Below are 20,398 nucleotides of genomic sequence, written 5' to 3'. Positions count from 1 at the left end.
CCATCAAAACCGGGCTGGGGGAACTTCTGCGAGTAGAGCCCTTCCTCTTGCAGAAGGCAGATCCTGGATCCAACCCTGAGTGTATGCCCCAAAATATGTCTCTAAATTCTCTGCAATATATTAACATTCCATTACTCACATGCAGGGTTCCTCAGCAGGCAAGATGATGTGGAACTTCAATTGGCTCAGAGAATATGGTAGCCAGATTACTGACTAGTACTGGCTGCTCCGAATTTATCTCATAAAGATGGACAAATCTATCAGTTTTTGGTTTCTCTCATATCCCCATTTTTCTAATCTTAAATTCATCTCAAACTCTGACACTTTCTCCAGTCTTAAGTTAGGTTCATCCTGACCTTGATTTTTTTTTTTTAACTTCTCATGAAAATGTGTATGCATTTGTGTGCACATTTCTCCTAATACATACAGTTTGCATATATTTTTGCCTAATGTACACATTCTTTTTGCAATGTCCCTAATATAATGTATCGATGCACATTTTCTCCACCTCATATACATTTTTGTATTCATTTTTTACTGGAGAACACTATAAAATTGGGAGAAGTGCACATTTCAAAAGAGAACTGAATTTCGGTTCGCCTCATGGTTCAAAAGTGCAAAATTTCTCTCCCATCTCTAATATCTCACTGGTATTGAAAGATGGTTAATAGTGTCCAATTTGTTACTAGGTACATGCCATAATGCTTCCTTGACTTAGACTTTGTCTTGTGGCGCTTGAGATCAAAGCATCTGAAGGACCAACAACTCTCATATGATCCTCCTGGTCGATTAAGACCTGCAACCACACACCTTGTCCCGGGTGCTGCCATCTCCAGAGGTGCAGTGGATGACAAGTGGACATCAGATCATTGTGGATCCTGGTCTGGAATGCTCTCCACTGGGCCATTCAGCCGGTCCCAACGTGTTGTCCTTTTGGTCCCAGCCCCAGTTGAAGACATTTTATTCTCTTGTGGTTTCAATAGACAATTTTATTTCTACTGCTTTTGCTCTTATTGCCAATTTTACTTCCATTTTTTAGCTGCTGATCTCCTGGTGTGTGTTTTTTATGATAGTGCAATTTTAAATAAATTTTGATATTAATTATTGTAATTGTGAGCTGCTTTGAGAGCTTTGGTTGAAATGCAGGCTAGAAATGTTTTAAATGCATGCATAAATACAATAAAGGGTGTTGCATCAAGACAGAAATCTGAAGTTTAATGTTCCCTCAAGAATGAAAACAACTGTCATATGGGAAACATGTCTAACAATTTCAGTCAGACAAACTCCACACTGATGTTTTGTAAAGTTGTTAAGCAAATCAGGTTAATTACATGAAAGAAAAATATCCAGTCTAGTTGTGACCCCATGATCTAAGTATATTTGCTATGTGGTACTGTGGTGATGAACAAACTGCTTTTCCCTGACTAACAGCATTGTTAATTAAAGCCTTTCCTTGAGCATTTTTGGTCTTTTAAAAAAAGATTACTCCATACAATTTCCACTTATTTCTCAATGATTCAGGGCCATTATGAATAGCAGCATGAATTCCTCTTAGTAACAACTATAATTCTTGTTGAATGTAAAGAAAGAAAACATGTCAAAAGTAGTTATTCAAATAATTGAAGTTACTTGAAGCTGAAAAGACATGAGTTAAAGACAAGACTATTATTATTAATTTTTTGCAAACTTAGCCTATGAGATATGAAAGTGATTCAGAACATGAAAGCATCACTTTGTTAAGGCAGACCACACCCAGTGATGTAACTTCAAAGAACTTATATTTCTCTCTCTGGGGAAAGCCTTTATGAGATTGCACTTTCAGAAGATGCCCTGAACCTTTGTAGACAGTAGATATATTAGAGGGGGGCATCCAGTTGAGTCTTCTCACTGATGGAAATAACTGCTGCCATCAGCAGAACAGGGAGGGGACAATTCCATGTCCTCCCAGCAGTCTCCATGCATCCTCAAAATCTGCTCCTGAAGCTGGAGGTTGCAGTGGAGAGGAGCCCTACATGTTGGATTCCATCCAGGGTCTGGACAAACAAAGGGATTCACATATGTATGTTCCTGGTGGTTCCACATGGACCCATGACCCAGTTGGAGTCCACCAGGAAAAGAGCCTTCAGTGTGGTGGCCCCCTTCCTGTGGAATTCCCTACCTTTAGAGGTCAGACAGGTGCCAACATTGTGTTCCTTCCGGTGCATCCTGAAGACATTGTTCTTTCAAGAGGCCTTCCTTGCATGACTAGCCGTGGTTTGTCAAACTCCACTTTGTTGGGGTTTGTCCTTTTTTAAAGATGTCTTAACTCTTTTAACCATTGTTTTATTCTTTTATCATGTTGTTCACTGCTCTGAAATCTTCTGATGAGGAGTGGTATATAAATATTGTAAATAAATGAATGAATGAATGAATATGTAGCCAAAATGCAGTTGAGAACATAATCCGTTGCAATTTACATTGTCCACACTACACTGTGTGTTGCAAAGCAAGAAAGCCCAATATGAGGCATCTTTGGGCAGGGGCAGACGTGGCTGAGGTGCTGCTGTTGCCCTCCTGGCAGGGTTGCTGTGTTTGCTTCCTGCCTACCAGCCAGTGTTTCCCCAGGCAATTCAGCCAAAGAGACCCTGAGGTTATTGACTGTGAATGGGAAAGCAGTACTAGGGGAAAGGGGTTATTTGTACTTCAAAGAAACCTACAGAAGAGTTATGGGATACTGACCTCCTCACCACTTCAACACTGAACTTGATTATTCCTTTATGAAGTTAGGTTTGAATTACTGAGAACAGCACATTTTACCTGCACCTAGCACAAACATTCCTTGGCTAAACTGTCTGTGATTTGGTAGGTGGGATGCTCTCCAGGGGGGCTGTGCACTCTCCAACTTTCATGCACTTTTGTGGAAGCAGTGAAAAGTTATAGCTCTTTGCTTTGAGAGATTTCCTTGAAAAAAATCAAATTTCACCTGCACCTAGCATAAAATAAAAACTACTGGGCCAAATTGCCTGATATTTGGCAGGTGGACACCCCTCCAGATGGGCTGAGAGTTCCCCAGATGTCATGTATGTATCATGAAAACTGAAAAGGCGATGTCCATTTGTGTTGTCCCATGCAAGTCAATGGGAAAACACCAAAAACGATTGATTCGGATGTCTGAATCTTGCTTCAGATTCAGTTCTGAGTTGAAGCAGATGGGGTCCGAATCCATCCGAAGCGAAGCAGGGCCACTTCAGAAGGCCTGAAGCAGCATCTGGAGTGAAGTGGGGGGTCCGTGCACAGCCCTACTTTAAAAACCTGTTAGCAATGGGGTAATTCAGCCCAAGTTAAGCACTTCTATTTCAGTTGATCCTACTGATTTCTGTTTCTCTCACTGAAGTCAATGGCACATATACTGCTTATCTTTGGCTACCTGACGATGTCAAGAATTTCTGTCCAAAAGTAATTATCCCAAAGAACCAAGCTAGGGACACAAACTTTTATCTAGTTATTCCAGAGTAATCTCATTAGCTGGCATTGGTCCAAAACGTACAACAGAACCTGCTTATAGTTTTATTGTTAAAAGGAATGAATCAAAGAAAGGAAATCGAAAGTTCATCTGGACACAATTATCTGATGAAATGTTCTTGAAGGATAAGAGGTTCATTCCTCCCCCCCTCCTAAAAAAAAATCAATTCAAAGCAAACATTTGAGGGTCGATCCTGGACTTGGGTACTTGTATGTTATGGCTTGGATCCTAAGATACATTAACTTAAGGAAGTCCACCGAAGGAAAGGCTATGAGTGGAAACAGATGCAAAATAGCAATTCAGAGGGAGGAGCTAACTACCTTCAGTACCCCATGAGTTCTACACTGGGATGATTTGCATATACAGTACAAGTACAAATCTATATATAAGTTAGCATAGACCAAGAATTCTAACTTAGAGGGGGAAACCTTTTTGTTGATATTGTTACATAAACAGAAGCTGGAAACACTTGTGATCTACTGTAAATTATCCAATGACATATAAGTTGATCCCAATATATTTTCTGCCCACCCGTTGCTTTAGAGGAGCGGAGAGGAGAGGAGGTGGCAGGGGAATATTGGATGCTTTCCTGCTACCTAGAGAAAGTCTTAACTTTTGTGGAGCAGGCAAAGTTTCTATTTCTAAGAATTACATAGTGGATGTAGTCCTAAAGTGGCAATAATGGATGCCAAATTACCCTCTGCCAGTTTCCATCTCTTTGGAATTGCCTAGCAATTCAAACTGTAATACTAAGGAACGTCACTTGTTAACCACCAACAGAGAATGAAACGGTGGCTTGAATTAGGGCATTACACTAGGTATTATGCTAGGATACTAGCATAACTAGGGATGCACGAAAATCACTTACCTGTTCGCGGATTATGCTGATGGTGGTGGGGGGGGAAGTGCTCCGTCCCTCCCCCGGAATCCTGGATGGGGGGGGAGGTGCTCCGTTCCTCCCCCCCCCCCGGAATCCTCCTTGGCCGGCTCAGCAGCCGGCCAGGCCCAGCCAGGCCAGAGCCATCTGCAGCCGGATTTCCGGCCGCAGAGGGCTCTGGGGGAAAAAAACAACAACTGCGTACGCAAATGGCGGCGGCTACGGCCGCTGCCATTTGCGTTCCTTATTTTTGACGTCTTAATCTATGTAAATATTTACGTAGACTAAGACGGTGAAAATAAGGGGAACGCAAATAGCGTAGTGGATGCTATTTGCATTCCCCTTATTTTCGCCGTCTTAGTCTGATTATTTACGTAGACTAAGACGGCCCAAAATAAGGAACGGAAATGGCGGCGGCTGTAGCCGCCGCCATTTGCGTACGCAGTTTTTTTTTTTTTAACCCAGTCATTTTAGGCTACCTAAAAACTTATGTAGCCTATCACGTGGGTGTAAAAAAACACACAAAAACCCCTGCAAATGGCAGCGGCGGCAGCCGGTCAGAAGACCAGCCGCCGCAGCCGCCGCCACCCACAAGATCTGCCCCAGGTAAGTCTCGTCCCGGGGGGATACACGGGGGTGGGGGGGTGGCAGGTCGTTCCGCCACAGATTTTGGGGGCCCGAATGCACTGGCATTCAGCCTCCCTGTGATCCATGGCGGAATTCTCTGCCATCCCTAAGCATAACACTCTCTCATACTAGAGTCTTCTGGCAGCAAGTTCCATACTTTGACTATGCACTGGGTGAAGAAATACCTCCTTTTGTCTGTCCTGAATCTCCCACAATTCAGCTTCCTGTTCTAGTATTATGAGAGAGGAAGAAAAAGGTATCCCCATCCACTTCCTTCCACACCATGCATAATATTGTACACCTCTATCATGTCTCACCATACTTGCCTTTTTTCTAAGCTAAACAGCCCCAGACATTGTAACCTTTCCTCATAGGGGAGTTGCTCCAACCCCTTGAATGTTTTGGTTGTCCTTTCCTGTACCTTTTCCAACTCTACCATATCCTTTCTGAGGTGCAATTACCAAGTGAGGTCACATCATAGATTTGTATAAGTGCACTATGATATTGCCAATTTTGTTTACAATTCCTTTTCTAATTATGCCCAACATGGAATTTGCCCTTTTCACAGCAGCTGTACACTGTTTCATTGAGCTATCCACCACAACCCTCTTTCTTGGTCAGTCACCACCAGCTTGGAAACCATCAGCATATACATGAAGCTGGGAGTTTTTGCCCCACTGCGCATCACTTTACATGGGCTTACACTGAACTGCCTTTTAATGCCAATTCTCCCAGTTAGGAAGATCCTTTTAGAGTTCTTCACAATCCCTTTCAGCTATCCTAAATAATTTGGTGTCTTCAGCAAACTTGGCCACCTTACTGTTCATTCCTAATTCCTAATTTATGGACAAGTTAAAAAGTAGGGCTGTGCAGGGACCCACCGAACTGACTTGAAAGCCACTTTGGGGCTTCCAAGGCAAGCCCAATTTGCTTCAGGATGATTGGGGGGGGGGAATCTGTGTGGGCCCCGAAGCGGGATTTGGATGGCTGAATCCTGCTTTGGGGCCCCCCTGATACCCCCGTGCAAACCCTCAGCTCCCTACTTGGGCTGCCACTGCTGCCTTAGCTGCTGCCGCCATCATCGCCACCACCATCTGCTCCTGAGTCCTGGACACACGCCAGCTCTTGCTGCAGGGAGTCGCCATTTTTAAAACGGCAGCTTCCTGGAAGTTGCCTCTTTAAAAATGTTGACTCCCTGCAGCAAGAGCCAGTGCGTGTCCAGGGCTCAGGAGCTGGTGGCGGCGGCTGCAGCAACAGAAGTGGAGTCGGCGACTCCTCCTGTGATGGCTCAGGTAAGGAGTTGGAGGCACCGGTGTGGCTGGGGTGCCAAAGCTCTGAGTCTGAAGCACACCGAAGCACTTCGGAGAGCCCCCAACCCACTTCAGGTTGCTTCATGCCCCCTCTGCTTCACCTCGGAAGGGGCCCAAAGCAGCCCGCTTCGACTTGGGGTTCACGTCTCGGGCCAAAGCAGTGCACAGCCTTATTAAAAAGCACTGGTCCTGATACAGAACCTTTCATTGCAAGAACTGATGATTTATTCCTGCACTCTGCTTTCTGTTCTTTAACCAGTAACAACTTGTAAGAGGACTTCTCCTCTTATTCCATGACTGCCAAGTTTGTTCAGGCGGCTTTGGTGAGGGAGTTTGTCAAAAGCCTTTGGAAGTCCTGGTGAACAATGTCTACCAGACCACCTTGTCCACATGTTTACTGTCACTCTCAAAGCACTTTAAAAGGTTAGTGAGACAGGACATCCCTTTGTGAAAGCCATGTTGATTCCTTTTCAGCAGAACATAGGGATGTATGAATCCCTTACCTGGTTCCGGTCCAGGGCTTCGGCGGTGGGGGGGAGGAGATCCATCCCTCCCCCCGAAATCCTCCCCAGCTGGCTCCTCGGCAAGGCTGCGGAGCCGCCGGCTGGGGATGACCACAGCTGGACTTCAGGTTGCTGCCGGGCTGCTGTGGCCGCAAATGGGGGCCGTCGTAGCGGCCGCCATTTGCGGCCTTGCATGAAGCTGTGATAGGCTACGAAAGTATTTATGTAGCCTATCACGGCAAAAGGCAGGGATGCAAATGGCGGCCGCTATGCCATTTGCATGGCTGCCTTTTGCTGTGATAGGCTACGTAAATACTTACGTAGCCTATCATGGCCTAATGACGGCACGCAAATGGTGGCCGCTATGACGGCCGCCATTTGCGGCCGCAGCAGCCTGGCAGCAGCCGGAAGACAAGCCGGAGCCGCCACTGCCGCTGCATCTGCCACTGCATCCACCCCCGCATCTGCTGCCAGGTAGGTCCGTTCTGGGGGGTATTTTGGGGGGGTGGCGGGGGGGAGGGAGGCCTCACTGGAGTCCATGGTGGAATTCTCCAACATCCCTAGCAGAACATGTCCTTCTTTCTTGATAATTTTATCTTTTGATAATGCTTTACCAATTTACCTGGAACAGATGTTAAGCTAAACAGTCAGGGCAACAAACACACCCTTGGATTTGTTTGTATCTCCCAAGTTTGGTACATACAGTACACAGATGCTTTAATCTCACTTTTCCTATTTGTGCATTTTAATAAGGTATTTCATCAGGAATAAGTGAAAAAAATAACGAACATACTGAAAAGGAAAATTATTGTGGCATTTCGTGTACCCAGCACAGTTTGATTGTTGTGTCAAATTCACTAAAACATAAAGACACAGCAGTATTGAGGATACAGCAACCTCACATCCGTAAGTAACTGTTTAAGATCTTCCCAGGAATGCTGGAACCCAGAAGGATGCTCAACAGCATCCTGGGAGCTGTACTTCCTCGGGGATCTTGGGTCCTTGCTGGTGCCTTGGGTGCTGTTCCCGCAGCATTTGAAGGCCTATCCTTGCTGCTACAGCCCTTCTTTTCACTGCCAGGTAAGTTTTGGAAAAAAGAAAAGGGGGGCCCTGGAGCTCTGGAGGGTTGCGGAAGCTTCTAGGCTTCATCATGGTCCCCATGGGGAATTCCCAGTGGGAAGGGAAATTAATTGTGAGGAACTGGGGGAGAGGAGACCTCTGGGCCTGACCGCATTCCCATTGACACAATCAAGGGCATGATCAAATCTGGAGCTCATCTGAAGGTCAGATCCTAAACAACTGTCCTCCAGGGAGTTTAGGCTGATCCTGAACTGATGCGTTTCTGCTTATACACACACCTAGCTCTCTCTCTCTCTCACACACACACACATACCAGGATGCTTTGCATAGCCCACCCTCTATAAAATCATGCATGCATACCATTTATAAGCTGCCCTGTAGCAGAAGTTTGCTGGGTAGTTTGCAGAACAAAATAAAGAACAAGTTAAAATAATCATAATTGCAATTAAAAAAAACCCAATAAAATGCAACAGATAAGGCACAACATCTATTAGGAAAGGATGCCACTTAGGTAATAAACATTTCTTTAAAATGGAATGCTCATAAAATTCATCCGGCTTGAATGTTGGGAGAAAGACTCAATAGCTAAGATACTCCATTTTCCATGTAATTAAGGAAGGACAAATAAATCTGTAATCTACTCTGAGCAGTGCTAGGAGTGGTTTTGCTCAAACCTTGTGCTAATTGCCTTTATTTCTAGACATGTATATAATGGAAGATTTCCCAAGTATATTAATCACAAATATGCAAGTCACTCTGCAAGCATCATATATGACATATAGACTACACATCCGCATATTTTCCAGCTCATTAAGCATGCATCCTTCTTGATCACTGAAGTAAGATAATTATTCCTGGCTGAGAGAGAAGAGGAGATTGCAGAGTTCAAATTATTTCTAGGCTTCTGGGTTTGTCTGTGACTATCTCAGACTTATTATTACACACTTCAAACAGATGTTCACATTTTGTGTTTCCACTAGAGCTATGCAAGAAGATGATGTATATTAGTAAATGTGCTTTCATCTGTGTGAGAAGCCTCTTCTTTGTGGACCATGATTTTTATAGGGAAGGACAAGCCCAACCCAGCCCAATTTGTCCAGTTAAAATGGACTAATCTGGAGAGTGTACACTGGGCATTCTAAAAATGAATCTATTTAACGTTCAGACTCATTGTGAATGGGTGAGGCCTCTAGGCCCTGATCCACTCCCAATAACATCATCAGGGCTCTACCAAGACAAAACATTTTCCCACTACTGAGCCTTCCCATCCCACAGGCACTGAAAGTGAGAAAGTGATGGTGAAGGCTAATGGTAACTGTTGGACCTCAGGGAGACCTGGATACACGCTGCAAACTTGTGCAGTAGCGTTCAGGTGTGCTCGGAGGAATTTCATTTCCATGCTTCCTGCATTTTGCAATGCTACCACAAGCATGTGTAGCAGGCAGCATCCAAACACACTGGGAATGGCATTTCCAGTGCTCCTGGCACATCTGGACACTTCCATACATGCTTGCCATAATGTCAAGGCCCCAACCTGAGGCCAAAATGTTTCCTAACAGCTGTATGCTCTGCTTCCTTGCTTTTGGAAAGTTTGTGAAAGAGTAGTAGCAAATGCATCTGACTCCAAAAGAGAGTTCTGAAAGAGCATTCAAGGTCTCAACACAGATAAGCAATCAGATATAATACACAGACCAAGAAGCAGAGTCAAGCAGGGGTCCAAAATCAACAGCATACAGGTTCAATCACAGAGGAAGGCAAGCAGCACTAAAACTCATAAATAAATATATGTTATTCCCAACAACTAGACTGATACTGCAGGCTTATATTGCCAGAGTTCCCTGAGCCCCACCCCGGGCTCACCTGTAGTTTGTTACAGGCCTTACTCCCAAGGAGTCCCTTCCTCTTGAGGAGTCCTCCTTTCTATTTGAGTCCTTTTCTTAAAGAAGCTTGACTGGCCTGCCTCTTGAGGCAACAATGCTGTTGGGGGCTGGGTAGTCACCTAGCCCTTTGCCTCAGAGCCAGAACTGCCCTTCTCCTGTGGGGGCAGAACCATGGCCATCTCCCCGGAGGGCCCAGGCTCCCCCAGCTCTCTTGCCATGGGTGGCTCCTTGGTGTTGGCTATCTCCAGGAGATGTAACTCCTCCTCAGAGGAGGATTCCTCCATTTGGGCATCACAAGGGGGATTTCTTCTGCCTGTCCCATTTACATGCCAAAATTCCATGCGGGGGGGGGGGGAGGTGTTAAAAAAAGAAAAAACATGTCTCCATGGATTCCAATGGAGACTTTTTTCTGTCCTCCTGCCCCGTGTATGTGTGTGTGTGTGTGTGTAATTTCAGCACAAAAATGGGAGGGGAAAAAGCTTAAATCTCCCCCTCCTGAATCTCCATGGCCTTGATCTGAACTGGGGACATGCATGCTTACACAGAGGTAAGTATGCCAATCAGAATATTTAGTTTGGCATGCAACCTGGTCTCCAGGGTGTTTAGGATCTGATCCTCAATTGACCCACTATGCAGATTTAAGAAAATGGCTGCCTTTCCCATTTTCAGAATCCAATAAAAAAAGTAAAGCAGCAAATGCACAAGGTAGACCTTCTCTTGTAAACAAATGTGCCATTCTCCAGCATTCAAACACATGTGCGCGCGCACACACATGCGCACACCCGTATATAATTCTATTGAAGGATGGTCCTCAGCTACTGTGCTGTCATGTTTGTGAGTGCTGTGCGGAATGCTGTTGTGTGAATGACATGGAGACTTATTGGTTACTGCCCCTGATGTTGAGCAACACTTCGTCCCCTGTAAATGTATGAATGTTCTTTAAAAGATAGAAGCTGAACACTCCCTACTCTTTACTATTATAGCACAGGGACACCCATTTTCCCTTTAAAGTATTTAGAAAAAAGGTTGAGCATTAGCAAAGCTACCATTCTACCTGCAGAAACAGTCCATCGCTTTATGCATTGTTCGTTTCTCCCTTCCCCCTTTTCAACTTTTTTTTTTAAAGAAATACAATGTTAAATCCAATGTTCATCCTATGAGAGTAGGAAATGAATGGGATTTAATTTAAATGAGTCATGACTAACTTGATTTCCATTCATTTTAATGGGTCTACTCTAAGTTGGATTCACATGGGATTTAATTCACTTTGCTCCCCTATTATCCAATATGTGTGTGAGTGAGTGAGTGTGTACTTCCCCGGACAGCAAGCCAAAGGTGTTTTGTTTTTTCCCCCAGCTGGCACTGGGTGATGGCTAGCATGGATGTCACAATATAGGAAATCTGATTATTTTTAAATGTCAGAGAGGTTCTGAATTCTTGTTGCTGTAAACAGTGAGAAAAGCAGCTTGAGATTCAAGGAGAGCAAGGGGAAAGCTTTTTCTATCAACAGGCCAACCCTGCAATCTTTTGCACTAAAATTGTGTGCACTGTATATTTTAACTTAAGAACGTATGGCTTTGTCAATGATATCAGCAAAACACTGTCTCATTCATTAAAGTCAATGACTTCGCCTAAATCAAGAATTAACCGGTCTAACATGTCAAGCTAAATCTTCATCTGTCAAATCTACTTTACATTGGTAGTAACTGGAATTTAATTAAGTCCCAAAGAAAGTAATAGAATAATTGCATCAATCTTTCAATGTTCTAGGTACGTGAGCTGCATCTTTTCATTGCTAAATTAAAGGGAGGCGGAATTGCAGCTATGTTATGAACCACAGCAGCAGCATATGTTTGGCTCACATGTTTAAGGTAGTGACACAGAAAGCTGGGAAGCATGTACTCATCAATTCATGTTTTCAAGGGGGCGGGGGTGTTAAAAAAGAAAAAGAAGTTACCATTGGCATCAATAGAGGCTTTTTCCTTTTTTTTAATCGCTCCCCCCATGGTTGGGGGGGGGGTCAGGGAAAAGTTGGTGGTGGATGTTTAATCCTCCCCTCTCAGTGTGTGGTGGTGTCACATGTGCTTACACTAGAGTAAACAAAAAGTTAACCTCCACTTACAGGCTGCACAATTAGTGTAATGTGTAGTGTGGTTCTGACTCTATTGTGCCCGTCTCTGTGGGCCTGATGATTCTGAGGTTACTGTGTTAAGAGGCTTTGGTGGCCCTCCCCACCTTGGAAACACACCCGTTGCAGCGGGGTGGGCAGAAGTACATCAGAATCTACAGGCCTATCTCTGGGTGGTTTGCAATAGATGTAGGGATGGACGAAAGTCCCTTACCTGGTCCTGCATCTTTTTTCAGTGGGGGGGAGGTGCTCCGTTTCTCCCCCTGAAATTCTTGGTGGGTGGGGAGGCGCCCCATCCCTCCCCACCAAAATTCTGGCCGGAGGGGAGCACCCCGCCTCTCCGGCCGCAAAAGAAAAAAGTAAAGTAAAAAAAAGAAAGAAAAAGTGATAGGCTACATAAAGATTTACGTAGCCTATCACGGCTAGATTTTCAAAGTCAGCCGTGATAGGCTACATAAATCTTTACATAACCTATCACGGCTGACTTTGGGGAAAAAAAAAAAAGCGCGTATGCAAATGGCGGTGCCCATGGACGCCGCCATTTGCGTTTCTTATTTGGGCACGGGTAGTCTACGTAAAAAATTTACGTAGACTACGGCGAAAATAAGGGCAACGCAAATAGCGTTGCCCTTATTTTCGCCGTAGTCTACATAAATCTTTACGTAGACTACCCGTGCCCAAATAAGAAATGCAAATGGCGGCACCCATGGGCGCCGCCATTTGCGTATGTGCTTCCCCCCCCCCCAAAGTCAGCCGTGATAGGCTATGTAAAGATTTACGTAGCCTATCATGGCTGACTTTGAAAATCTAGCCGTGATAGGCTACGTAAATCTTTACATAGCCTATCACGTTTTTTTTTTACTTGGTAATGGCGGTGGCGGCAGCCAGTCGGAAGACTGGCCGCCGCCGCCGCTGAACCACCGCCGAACTGCTGCCGAACCGCCGCCGAACCGCCGCCGGGACCCGCCGCCGCGAGGGACATTCGCACAAGGTAAGTCCCATCCCAGGGGGGCGGGGGGTGTCGGAGAATTTCCCCACCAATTTTGGGGGGCCGAATGCATTGGCATTCCACCTCCCGGAGATTCGTGGAGAAATTCTCCGACATCCCTAATAGATGAGCAAGGATTCCTAACTCCCAGTAATTTAACAATAGCAGCAGCAAAGTGACTGCCACCCACAAACCCACCCAGAATTATACTGCTGAAACGAAGCGGTAAGCAGGTGTGGGTTTTTATGTGGAAGGATTGTGAGCTCCATTCAGTTCCATTGCACAAAACAAATCCCTGGGCTCAGCATTCTTTCATTCGCACCAGGCTCTAGTTGGTGGATCTTAAGGTTCTAGTAAGAAACAAAGTTGATCTTGCAAGCTTGAAGTCTGCCCATTCCTGCCTTGCATGGTATCACTAAATGTAATAGTATCTCAGCAGAGCAGAGCAATTGAGATGGAGGCATGATGTGTCTGAACACTGTCATCTGATATTCTGTACCATTCCTATTCACCTGAAGCCAAGTCCAATAATAACTATATAGATTTGGAGTTAAAGCCAGAATCTTCTTTCCACCAGCGGAAGGCTGACACTTGTGGAACGGGACTTCGCTGTCCTCCCCCCCCCACCACATGCCCTCCAAATCCCCTCTGGAGGGTCCTCCAATCCCCTGTAGGAAATATGGAGGGTGCATGGGGAAGGGGGCTGAAGAGGGAAGGGGAAGACACCAAGATCCTGTTCCACAAGTGGTGTCCTTCCATGTGCAGAACCAAGGATCTGGACCCAACCTGAGATAGAAAGGAAACACTCTATTTCTGGCGCTGGAGTAAAAGATTTTTTTGGTTAAATCTCTTTTCTGGGCAGATGTTTTCAAAATGTGAAGCAATATTCTGATTGCTATTGCAATATTCATGCATCAGTAAATATTGGTTCTCAGATTTCTGAGATAGAGATTCATTTAATTTTTTAATGGACTTCTTGGAGTGAGTTTTCATTGACTATTAACAACTCCATTCAGTCCCTTTTGGTATTATTTATACATGACCAACTTTCTTCCCTTTTTAATTACTATAAGACCTCCTCTCTCAACTCAGTTATTATAATCAGGACTCCTTTGTTTAACATTCCGAAAAGGTAATAGAGAACTACTGCTTTGTAAATCATATGACTGAAAAGTGGTATAAAATATATAGAAATGAAGTAAATTTTGATTTACAATCTTTTAAAAAACACCTATTACTAAGTCATTTTTAAGGGGCACAAGCACTGTACTTTTATCTCCGGAATTGTATATATGTTGGGTATGATGTGAGTTGAACAGTTAGTGTGCATAACAAGCAGTGTGCATATAATCTGTTAATGAAGAGGGAATTGTGCACATTCTTCAGCCATGATGCATAATCTCCAATAAACTTTGAGTAATGTGCATATCTTGAATGCATTTTACACGTACATTGGCCATTGTGCATAATCCCCAACAGGCCTTGGGAAATGTGAATATCTCAACGGTATTTTGAACACCCTCTGGCCATTATGCATAATCTCCAACAGATCTTAGGGAATGCGCATGTCTAGACTACATTTTGTACATTCTCTAGGGAATATGCACATTCTCTGGTTAATATGCATAGTCTCCAACAGTCTTTGAGATTCTAAGGTTTAGAGCCAAATCATGATTTTCTTAGATACCAATGCTTCGCCTATTTGTAATGCACCATCAGCGAGCAGATGCATATAATGCAAAGGCCAAATCATTTTCCAAATTGTTCCATCAGGAAATAGTGTGTAAATGAAACTGACTTCAGAGAATATTTCTTTCCATTTTTGTTCTCCTTATCTCTGCATGCGTAATTAGTCCATGTTATACCTGTGTAAAGCATTTGGTTTTCAGCATGTTCGGGGGCCAAATATAGCAAAATGATGCCCCTTGTTCCTGGTACCTTTAGTGCAACTCTTTCTCAAGAGTCAAGAGATGTAAACTTTAAAAGCAAGAAAAGCTAAGGCCACTTGAATCTCTCAGACAATTATGACGTCGACTGGGTGCCTTGATTTATTCCAAGTGGAAATGGCAATATATTTTTGAACTGGAGGGGCAGGAGTCAGAAACAAACTCCCCCCAGTTTGGAAAAGACCAAGCAATTATTAGGCCTGTGCACTGCTTCGGCCTGAAGCCCAAGCTCCGAGCCAAAGTGGGGCACTTTTGGCTGCTGTGGGTTGCCTCCTCCTCCTGAATTCCCCCTATTGCCACTGCCACTACATTCCTCCCACTGTTACATCCCCCCTGCCGTATTCCCTCACCCCTACCACCTTGTCTGTCTTCCTCTCTGCTGCTGCCTAACACCAAAGAAGCAGGAAGTCTCCTGAAGTGGCCCCATGGGAGTAGGGAGAAGCAGTGGCAGTGTAAAGGTGGGGTTGGTGCACATAGGGCGGTGAGGAAGGGGGTCTTGGCCGGTGCAGTCAGGGGTCTTGGCAGGTGCCAGTGCACCCATGGGCACTGCATTGCCAATCCCTGCATCAAGCTGAGAGGCACTGAGAACTCTAATTATGAGGCTCCCTGGTGACAATCCATTCTGAACATGCTCAGAAGAAACCACAGTATCTGGGCCAGGAGTGGGCAACTTGTGGCCCTCCAGATGTTTGCCCTACAACTCCCATCATCCTTCACTATTGGCTATGCTGGCTAGGGCTGATGGGAATTGGTCCAAAACATCTAGAAGACACTGGGTTGGGGGAGGCTAAGTATACCCATTCAGTTCTGGGATTCAAGTTTCTTGTTTCCTCAAGCTGAGAGACCTTAACCATGGGTGGAGTCTCTTACAAATGAAATACCGCTTCCCTCTGCCAAACAAACATAGGTCACAAAAAAATAGGAAATTGAGCTTCTATCCTTTAGATGGGAGGCCATGCAAAGGTACGTCCCAGTCCTCTGGTTTTATCTTGCTCAGAAATTACATCACAGTAGGTCCTTTGGGAGGTGCTCATTCAGTCATACCCTCCTGTGATACTCAGGTCTTTGGAGGGATGGCAGCTTATCAGTGCAGGCTCCCTTGAGCTACTAATGGCTTTTGACAGGTACCGAGGAGACTGCCTATGTAATGGATTTTGACTTGACCAGAGGTTAATCACTTTCATGGCACATATTTATGAGAAGAAGAATGAGCTCTATTGTGTATAATATCATCTCACTCAAACGTTCTGGAACTGTCAACATGCTCTGAGCAATTATTTTAAACACAAACTCTCTAGGGATGGTGCATTGTTTGAATTTGGTTATAGAGCTGTAGAATGAGCTGCTAGAAGACTAAGTCCTCCTCCTCTTGCTTTGTATTTTCTTTAGGGAAACGACAGTCTGTTGCAGACTGTAGCACCAGAGCATTTTTGATGGCAGATAAATGAATGAGACAAAACACTTATCCTGCGCCAAGAGAATGCTGCCAGTACCAGTGGCTGGCCCCAGGCCTCCAGCACATTTTGCTTTGTATCTGACCTCTTTCATCTTTCATCGGCCCAAGGGAATGCCAGTGTTCAACTCTAAGAAAAATATGGATTCTAGATGAGTTATAAAAACAAAAGAAGTGCTTCTAATGATATGCTCAAGTTAAAAAACAAGCAAAGGCACATGAGGCAGCCACCTTGCTGATGCTAAGTAGGTCTGGCTCTGGTCAGTGCTTGGAGGGGAGACTACCTGGGAACCACAAGTAGCCACTTTGAGTTCCACGATGGAAGAAAGGTGAGATATGCATATAATAATAAAGGCAATAAATAAATAAAAACGAGCAATGCTTTCCTTATTTAGTTCATCTGTACCATAGGTAGGATTGGTTATAATGAGAATGTTTAATACCTTCGCTACTAAACGCTGATAGGACATCACACAACAACTCTACTGAATAAGTGACTATGTGAATTGATTCACCCCTTATGTTGATTGTTCAAGGCACAATACAGTTTCATAGTGAATCAGATGAAGCCCTTTTTTCAACTGTTTGTCTAAATATAACATGAAGTATAGACCATCCTATCAACTTGCATAATCTACCCTGCAAAAACATAGGGGGTTGATTCTAGGTCTGTCATTCCTCCAGCAGAAGGATACAGCTTGCGGAATTGGAGTTCCGCATCCTCTCCTCCCCCTGTAGCCGCCTTCACCCTCCAAATCTGCTCCAGAGAGTTGAGGGACCCTCCAGAGCAGATTTGGAGGGTGTATGAGGGTGTGGGGGTTGCAGGGCAGAGGAAAGGATGTGGAAGTCCCATTCTGCAAGTGGTATCCTTCCACTGGTGGAATGGCAGATCTGGAGGTTGAGGCCTGTGGGTGCAATCTTGCTCCTCTCTTCCATGTGTTGATTGTACATGTTCAGACCAGACCACTGTGCTGTCTGAACATTCCAAGGCAGCAGGAATCACACATAGTCAGTGGTGCAGTAGAACCAGGACACAGGGGTGCAGCAGCAGCACATTTTGATTAGCAGGGACTCTGACATGATCTGCCACCCTCCTCAGACCTCTCTGTTGCTTCTGAGCTTCGCTGAAATCCTCACAGTAGCTGAGGGGTTGTGGGGGGGAGGGATGAATTTTCCCAGCAATAATGTTGCTGGGGTCATTTAGACTCATTAGTTTTACAAAAGGCCTAGCAGGTGAAAACTGGTTTGTTGATATGGATCAACAGTGCTACCTGCAATTCTGGACTCTCCTTGGGAGCTTGGCTATGGGGACGATCATGATGTTAGAAAAAAAGGAGACTCCATAACCATTGGCGTCTCAAGTTACGTAAGAGCCCGAGTGGCGGGAAAATATAGGCGGAGCAAAAAGGGAATCATACTGACGCACTCATGACTAACGGCTTGGTAAGCTGATAGTGACTGTTTATTGGATATTAACTTAGTGAGCCGATGTACTAACTGTTTCATTGGTTACTGGTGAGAACAATAGAAGCGATATGATATAAAAGGCTTTTGCACACGTGTCTCGGGGTCCAGACTGCTCTGCACCCGTTTTGCAAAACGTTCAATAAAATAGTGTTGGATCCACTGCTGCCTGCCTGGCATTCTTTTCTTCTAAACCGAAAGCAAGGACTTTTTATCTAACAATTTGGTGCCGTGACTCGGATCCTGCTTCGGGGCGCGTCCCCTTCGCGCTGAGCCGAGGGGCCGCGGAGGAGAAGTGGCCACAGGCGGTTGTTTTATACTGCCTTCTCCTCACGACGGTGGCGGCAGAAGTGCCTGGGGACCAACGCCAGAGGAAGAGGGAGACGTGATCACTCCTTTTAGGCACCGGCAGTGGATCAATAAAGCAGCTGGACGCAGCTGCGGGCGGGACAGAAGAGGCTTTTGGGGTAAGTGAAACAGCTTACATTAGGGGATAAACGCGGGACGGTGGTGTGTTTGTGATTGTGTGAGACGCCTACGGGCAAAGCGAGTGAGGAGCCCCGATCTGCATTTCCTTACCCCGGAGATGGGCTAGGTCAGAGGAGGGCGAAGCACAAGAATTGCTGACTGAAATTCCCACCGTCATGGGCGGGTCCCAATCTAAGTCTGCGAAGAAGTCCCATACGCCCTTGGAGTGTTGTTTGCGCAATTGGTCACATTTTAAGCAGGATTATGGAACTAAGATGACAAAGGATCGTCTTGTCTTTTTTTGCACCCGGGAATGGCCAATATTAGAACCCAAATGGCCACCCGAGGGGTCTTTTGACCCAACCTTGGTATCTGATGTGCGAACAATAGTAGCACAGAGGGGAAGTTGGGACCAGTTCCCTTATATTGATTCGTGGGCAACTTGTGTGCCCCTTGGCGGCAGGCCTGCTCCGTGGGTTGTTAAATGCATGTCCCTTGCCCTTCCCATGGTGGTCAAAAGGAAACCACCAAAAGAAGGACCACCCAGGGTCGTGGCCACGGCACCGGAGGACCTACTGCTTCCTCCTCCCTACGGGACAGCCGTCGCAGGGCGCTCGTTGCAACCACCACCCTCTCCTGAGGGGCCCGCCCAGCGGTTAGATGCCCCCGAGAAGGACCCCTCTCATGAAATAGTACCGGAGGACCCCACCCCTCTAGTTGAACGCCAGGACACTCTCCAAGATCGTCTATATTCCCTAGAGGAAAGATTGGAGGTCCTACAGAGAGAGGCAAAAGGGGGACCTAACTACAATCTGCGAAAGGACCCCCAACCACCGGTGAAGTTCACCTTCCCCATCAGAGAAGTCCCCGACCCTACCGCCCAACATCCTCAAGGGACGATGTTTGTTTATGTCCCATTCACAACATCTGATTTGTATAACTGGAAACAATTTAACCCCTCCTTTGAAGAGGATCCCGGGCCACTCCTGTCTCTGATGGAGAATGTGAGGCTTACTCACAACCCCACATGGGACGATACACAAATGCTATTGAACACCTGTTTTCTCAGCCAAAAGCCAACCATCCTTGCGGGGGCACGAGCCAAGTATAGGGAGGAAAATCCCCAAGCAACTGAGGAGGAGACGGTGGAGGTTCTGCCCACAGGGTGACCCAATTGGGGGGTGGCCACAGCGGCACATAGACGCTTACATGCTGACTATTTTCGACTCATTTTAGCAGGCATGAAGCAAGCCGCGAGAAGGGCCCCCAATTTGCAAAAAGTCCTGACTCTAAAGCAAGACAAAAACGAACCTCCTGCTGTGTTCCTCCAAAGGCTGAGGGAAGCCTTCGCTAAATATACTGACATTGACTTGAATGATCCAAATAATTTAAGGATCCTCACGACTCAGTTCGTGGGAAATAGCTGCCAGGACATCAGAAAGAAGTTGCAAAAAGTTGAAGGAGGGTTGGCAGCTGACTTAGGAGTTTTAGTTGAAGTAGCTCAAAAGGTTTATGAGAGGCAAGAAGAAGAAGAAGGAAAAGAAAAAGACAAGAGGCAGGCCAAGCTCCTTGCTGCGGTTCTTAAACCTGACAAGGAGGGAGCTAGGAAGGGGAGGAAAGGGGGAAGGAAAGGATCTCCCCTGGGGAAAGATCAATGTGCCTTTTGTAAGAAAATGGGGCACTGGAAGCGTGATTGTGAGGCTTTGAAGCAGAAAGAGAGAGGGGAAAATACGGGAGAAGCGCAGAGAGTTCTGTATGAACAGGAAAGAGATTAGGACAGACCGGGGCCCGGCCCCCTCTTAGCCGTCTCTGAGGCAAGACGGGACCCCATGGTCAAAATAAAGGTTGGGGGCCACTCCTACAAAGCCCTTGTGGACACAGGGGCCGCCCTGTCCGTCCTCCCCCTCAGTGAGCCCCCAACGGGAGGTGGGGGGTTCACCACCATAATGGGGGTCGAGGGAAGGGCAACTCAAGTGCCCCTCTCTCGTCCCCTGTTCACCAAGGTTGGGAAAACACACCTAGAACATGCATTTGTCTGTACCCCCTCCTGTCCGGTGGCATTGCTAGGGAGGGACTTATTGACTAAACTCCAAATTGAGATTGCTTTTACTCCTGACGGAAGGATGGAGATACGGCTCCCTAAACAGCAGAGTAGTAACTACCAAATGGCCC

This window comes from Heloderma suspectum, chromosome 2 (genome assembly GCF_057233095.1).
Source record: "Heloderma suspectum isolate Gila_16-S chromosome 2, 16-S_ref, whole genome shotgun sequence".
Taxonomy (NCBI): Eukaryota; Metazoa; Chordata; class Lepidosauria; order Squamata; family Helodermatidae; genus Heloderma; species Heloderma suspectum.
The sequence above is the reverse complement of the archived record's forward strand: the minus strand, read 5'-3'. Positions refer to the sequence as shown.